The sequence below is a fragment of the Schistocerca americana genome, unplaced genomic scaffold, assembly GCF_021461395.2.
Source record: "Schistocerca americana isolate TAMUIC-IGC-003095 unplaced genomic scaffold, iqSchAmer2.1 HiC_scaffold_29, whole genome shotgun sequence".
Lineage (NCBI taxonomy): Eukaryota > Metazoa > Arthropoda > Insecta > Orthoptera > Acrididae > Schistocerca > Schistocerca americana.
Genome location: NW_025726005.1, coordinates 2,193,579 through 2,200,939, shown reverse-complemented (window position 1 = coordinate 2,200,939; position 7,361 = coordinate 2,193,579).

The window sequence follows — 7,361 nt, the reverse complement described above, 5'->3', positions numbered from 1 at the left end:
CTTCTTATTGACGATGAAACACAGACATTGCATCCGAATGTAATACAAAAGGCACAATGCCGACTTATGGAAAAGGGGACTGACACTCTCACTTTCTATGATTTGAACCTCTACTGTGAGTCCAGTTTTGGATTCCGATGCTTCACTTCAGGTTTCCTGTGTACGTTGGACCTTCTTATTGACGATGAAACACAGAAATTGCATCCGAATTAAATTCAAAAGGCACAATGCCGACATAGGTACAAGAGGACTGACTCTCTAACTTTCTATGATTTGGACCTCTTCTGTGAGTCCAGTTTTAGATTCCAATGATTCACTTCAGGTTTACTGTACCCCTTGGACTTTCTTATTGACGATGAAACACAGCAATTGCAACCGAATTTAATACAAAAGGCACAATGCCAACTTAAGTACAAGAGGACTGACACTTTCACTTTCTATGAATTGAACCTCCCCTGTGAGTCCAGTTTTAGATTCCGATGCTTCACTTCAGGTTTACTGTATACCTTGGACCATCTTATTGACGATGAAACACAGATTTTGCATCCGAATTTAATACAAAAGGCACAATGCCGACTTAAGTACAAGAGGACTGACACTCTCACTTTCTATGATTTGAACCTCTCCTGTGAGTCCAGTTTTAGATTCCGATGCTTCACTTCAGGTTTACTGTATCCCTTGGACCTTCTTATTGACGATGAAACACAGAAATTGCATCCGACTATAATACAAAAGGCACAATGCCGACTGAAGTTCAAGAGGACTGACACTCTCACTTTCAATGATTCGAACCTCTCCTGTGAGTCCAGTTTTAGTTTCCGATGCTTGACTTCAGGTTTCGTGTATACATTGGACCTTCTTATTGACGATGAAACACAGAAATTGCATCCGAATTTAATACAAAAGGCACAACGCCGACTTAAGTACAAGAGGACTGACACTCTCACTTTCTATGATTTGAACCTCTCCTGTGAGTCCAGTTTTAGTTTCCGATGCTTCACTGCAGGTTTCCTGTATACCTTGGACCTTCTTATTGACGATGAAACACAGAAATTGCATCCGAATTTAATACAAAAGGCACAATGCCGACTTAAGGAAAAGAGGACTGACACTCTCACTTTCTAAGACATGAACCTCTCCTGTGAGTCCAGTTTTAGATTCCGATGCTTCACTTCAGGTTTCCTGTATACCTTGCACCCTCTTATTGGCGATGAAACACAGAAATTGTATCCGAATTAAATTCAAAAGGCACAATGCCGACATAAGTACTAGAGGACTGACTCTCTAACTTTCTATGATTTGAACCTCTTCTTTGAGTCCAGTTTTAGTTTTCGATGATTCACTTCAGGTTTACTGTATTCCTTGGACTTTCTTGTTGACGATGAAACACAGCAATTGCATCCGAATTTAATACAAAAGGCATAATGCCGACTTAAGGAAAAGAGGACTGACACTCTCACTTTCTATGAATTGAACCTCACCTGTGAGTCCAGTTTTAGATTCCTATGCTTCACTTCAGGTTTACAGTATACCTTGGACCTTCTTATTGACGATGAAACACAGAAATTGCATCCGAATTTAATACAAAAGGCACAATGCCGACTTAAGTACAAGAGGACTGACACTCTCACTTTCTATGATTTGAACCTCTCCTGTGAGTCCAGTTTTAGATTCCGATGCTTGACTTCAGGTTTCGTGTATACCTTGGACGTTCTTATTGACGATGAAACACAGAAATTGCATCGGAATTAAATTCAAAAGGCACAATGCCGACTTAAGTACAAGAGGACTGACACTCTACCTTTCTATGATTTGAACGTCTCCTGTGAGTCCAGTTTTAGATTCCGATGCTTCGCTTCAGGTTTACTGTATCCCTAGGACCCTCTTACTGACGATGAAACACAGAAATCGCATCCGAATTTAATACAAAAGACATAATGCCGACTTAAGTACGAGAGGATAGACACACTCATTTTCTACGACTTGAACCTCTCCTATGAGCCCAGTTATAGATTCCGATGCTTCACTTCAGGTTTCCTGTATACCATGGAACTTCTTATTGACGATGAAACACAGCAATTGCATCCGAATTTAATACATAAGGCACAATGCCGACTTAAGTACAATAGGACTGACACTTTCACTTTCTATGACTTGAACCTCCCCTGTGAGTCCAGTTTTAGATTCCGATGCTTCACTTCAGGTTTACTGTATCCCTTGGACCTTCTTATTGACGATGAATCACAGAAATTGTATCCAAATTTAATACAAAAGGCACAATGCCGACTTAAGTACAAGAGGACTGACACTCTCATTTCAATTATTTGAACCTCTCCTGTGAGTCTAGTTTTAGTTTCCGATGCTTTACTTCAGGTTTCGTGTATACTTTGGACCGTCTTATTGACGATGAAACACAGAAATTGCATCCGAATTTAATACAAAAGGCACAACGCCGACATAAGTACAAGAGGACTGACACTCTCACTTTCTATGATTTGAACCTCTCCTGTGAGCCCAGTTTTAGATTCCGATGCTTGACTTCAGGTTTCGTGTACACCATGGACGTTCTTATTGACGATGAAACACAGAAATTGCATCCGAATTTAATACAAAAGGCACAATGACAACTTAAGTACAACAGGACTGACACTCTAACTTTCTATGATTTGAACACCTCCTGCGAGTCCAGTTTCAGATTCCGATGCTTGACTTCAGGTTTCGTGTATACCTTGGACGTTCTTATTGACGATGAAACACAGAAATTGCATCGGAATTAAATAAAAAAGGCACAATGCCGACTTAAGTACAAGAGGACTGACACTCTCACTTTCTATGAATTGAACCTCCCCTGTGAGTCCAGTTTTAGATTCCGATGCTTCACTTCAGGTTTACTGTATACCTTGGTCCATCTCATTGACGATGAAACACAGATATTGCATCCGAATGTAATACAAAAGGCACAATGCCGACTTAAGTACAAGAGGACTGACACTCTCACTTTCTATGATTTGAACCTCTCCTGTGAGTCCAGTTTTAGATTCCGATGCTTCACTTCAGGTTTACTGTATCCCTTGGACCTTCTTATTGACGATGAAACACAGAAATTGTATCTGAATTAAATTCAAAAGGCACAATGCCGACATAAGTACAAGAGGACTGACTCTCTAACTTTCTATGATTTGAACCTCTTCTGTGAGTCCAGTTTTAGATTCCGATGATTCACTTCAGGTTTACTGTATCCGTTGGACTTTCTTATTGTCGATGAAACACAGAAATTGCATACGAATTTAATACAAAAGGCACAAGGCCGACTTAAGTACAAGAGGACTGACACTCTCACTTTCTATGATTTGAACCTCTCCTGTGAGTGCAGTTTTAGATTCCGATGCTTGACTTCAGGTTTCGTGTATACCTTGGACGTTCTTATTGACGATGAAACACAGAAATTGCATCCGAGTTTAATACAAAAGGCACAATGCTGACTTAAATACAAGAGGACTGACACTCTCACTTTCTATGATTTGAACCTCTCCTGTGAGTCCAGTTTTAGATTCCGATGATTCACTTCAGGTTTACTGTATCCCTTGGACTTTCTTATTGTCGATGAAACACTGAAATTGCATCCGAAATTAATACAAAAGGCACAAGGGCGACTTAAGTACAAGAGGACTGACACTCTCACTTTCTATGATTTGAACCTCTCCTGTGAGTCCAGTTTTAGATTCCGATGCTTGATTTCAGGTTTCGTGTATACCTTGGACGTTCTTATTGACGATGGGACACAGAAATTGCATCCGAGTTTAATAAAAAGGCACAATGCTGACTTAAGTACAAGAGGACTGACACTCTCAATTTCTATGATTTGAACAACTCCTGTGAGTCAAGTTTTAGATTCCGATGCTTCACTTCAGGTCTACTGTATCACGTGCACCTTCTTATTGACGATGAACCACAGAAATTGCATCCGAATGTAATACAAAAGGCATAATGCCGACTTAAGTACAAGAGGACTGACAATCTCACTTACTATGATTTGAACTTCTCCTGTGGGTCCAGTTCTAGTTTCCGATTTTTCACTTTAGGTTTACTGTATCCCTTGGACCTTCTTATTGACGATGAAGCTCAGAAATTGCTTCGGAATTGAATTCAAAAGGCAGAATGCCGACTTAAGTACAAGAGGACTGACACTTTCACTTTCTATGAATTGAACCTCCTCTGTGAGTCCAGTTTTAGATTCCAATGCTTCACTTCAAGTTTACTGTATACCTTGGACCTTCTTATTGACGATGAAACACAGAAATTGCATCCGAATTTAATACAAAAGGCACAATGTCGACTTAAGTACAAGAGGAATGACACTCTCACTTTCTATGATTTGAACCTCTCCTGTGAGTCCAGTTCTAGATTCCGATGCTTTACTTCAGGTTTACTGTACCCCTTGGACCTTCTTATTGACGATGAAACACAGAAATTGTATCCGAATTTAATACAAAAGGCACAATGCCGACTTAAGTACAAGAGGACTGACACTCTCACTTTCTACGATTTGAACCTCTCGTGTGAGTCCAGTTTTAGATTCCGATGCTTCACTTCAGGTTTCCTGTATACCTTGGACCTTCTTATTGACGATGAAACACAGAAATTGCATCCGAATTTAATACAAAAGGCACAATGCCGACGTAAGGGAAAGAGGACTGACACTCTCACTTTCTATGATTTGAACCTCCCCTGTGAGTCCAGTTTTAGATTCCGATGCTTCACTTCAGGTTTACTGTATCCCTTGGATCCTCTTATTGACGATGAAACACAGAAATCGCATCCGAATTTAATACAAAAGGCATAATGCCGACTTAAGTACGAAAGGATAGACACTCTCACTTTCTACGATTTGAACCTCTCCTGTGAGCCCAGTTTTAGATTCCGATGCTTCACTTCTGGTTTCCTGTATACCTTGGACATTCTTATTGACGATGAAACACAGCAATTGCATCCGAATTTAATACAAAAGGCACAATGCCGACTTAAGTACAAGAGGACTGACACTTTCACTTTCTATGAATTGAACCTCCCCTGTGAGTCCAGTTTTAGATTCCGATGCTTCAATTCAGGTTTACTGTATACCTTGGACCTTCTTATTGACGATGAAAGACAGAAAGTGCATCCGAATTTAATACAAAAGACACAATGCCGACTTAAGTACAAGAGGACTGACACTATCACTTTCTATGATTTGAACCTCTCCTGTGAGTCCAGTTTTAGATTCCGATGCTTCACTTCAGGTTTACTGTATCCCTTGGACCTTCTTATTGACGATGAAACACAGAAATTGTATTCGAATTTAATACAAAAGGCACAATGCCGAACTAGTACAAGAGGACTGACACTCTCACTTTCAATGATTTGAACCTCTCCAATGAGTCCAGCTTTAGATTCCGATGCTTCACTTCAGGTCTACTGTATCCCTTGGACCTTCTTATTGACGATGAAACACAGACATTGCATCCGAATTTAATACAAAAGGCACAATGCCGACTTATGGAAAAGGGGACTGACACTCTCACTTTCTATGATTTGAACCTCTACTGTGAGTCCAGTTTTAGATTCCGATGCTTCACTTCAGGTTTCCTGTGTACGTTGGACCTTCTTATTGACGATGAAACACAGAAATTGCATCCGAATTAAATTCAAAAGGCACAATGCCGACATAAGTACAAGAGGACTGACTCTCTAACTTTCTATGATTTGGACCTCTTCTGTGAGTCCAGTTTTAGATTTGAATGATTCACTTCAGGTTTACTGTACCCCTTGGACTTTCTTATTGACGATGAAACACAGCAATTGCAACCGAATTTAATACAAAAGGCACAATGCCAACTGAAGTACAAGAGGACTGACACTTTCACTTTCTTTGAATTGAACCTCCCCTGTGAGTCCAGTTTTAGATTCCGATGCTTCACTTCAGGTTTACTGTATACCTTGGACCATCTTATTGACGATGAAACACAAATTTTGCATCCGAATTTAATACAAAAGGCACAATGCCGACTTAAGTACAAGAGGACTGACACTCTCACTTTCTATGATTTGAACCTCTCCTGTGAGTCCAGTTTTAGATTCCGATGCTTCACTTTAGGTTTACTGTATCCCTTGGACCTTCTTATTGAGGATGAAACACAGAAATTGCATCTGACTATAATACAAAAGGCACAATGCCGACTGAAGCTCAAGAGGACTGACACTCTCACTTTCAATGATTTGAACCTCTCCTGTGAGTCCAGTTTTAGTTTACGATGCTTGACTTCAGGTTTCGTGTATACATTGGACCTTCTTATTGACGATGAAACACAGAAATTGCATCCGAATTTAACACAAAAGGCACAACGCCGACTTAAGTACAAGAGGACTGACACTCTCACTTTCTATGATTTGAACCTCTCCTGTGAGTCCAGTTTTAGATTCCGATGCTTCACTGCAGGTTTCCTGTATACCTTGGACCTTCTTATTGACGATGAAACACAGAAATTGCATCCGAATTTAATACAAAAGGCACAATGCCGACTTAAGGAAAAGAGGACTGACACTCTCACTTTCTATGACATGAACCTCTCCTGTGAGTCCAGTTTTAGATTCCGATGCTTCACTTCAGGTTTCCTGTATACCTTGCACTCTCTTATTGGCGATGAAACACAGAAATTGTATCCGAATTAAATTCAAAAGGCACAATGCCGACATAAGTACTAGAGGACTGACTCTCTAACTTTCTATGATTTGAACCTCTTCTTTGAGTCCAGTTTTAGTTTCCGATGATTCACTTCAGGTTTACTGTATTCCTTGGACTTTCTTGTTGACGATGAAACACAGCAATTGCATCCGAATTTAATACAAAAGGCACAATGCCGACTTAAGTACGAGAGGACAGACACTCTCATTTTCTATGACTTGAACCTCTCCTATGAGCCCAGTTATAGATTCCGATGCTTCACTTCAGGTTTCCTGTATACCATGGAACTTCTTATTGACGATGAAACACAGCAATTGCATCCGAATTTAATACATAAGGCACAATGCCGACTTAAGTACAAGAGGACTGACACTTTCACTTTCTATGACTTGAACCTCCCCTGTGAGTCCAGTTTTAGATTCCGATGCTTCACTTCAGGTTTACTGTATACCTTAGACCTTCTTAATGACGATGAAACAGAGAAATTGCATCCGAAATTAATACAAAAGGCATAATAACGACCTAAGTACAAGAGGACTTACACTCTCACTTTCAATGATTAGAACCTCTCCTGTGAGTCCAGTGTTAGATTCCGATTTTTTACTTCAGGTTTACTGTATCCGTTGGACCTTCTTTTTGA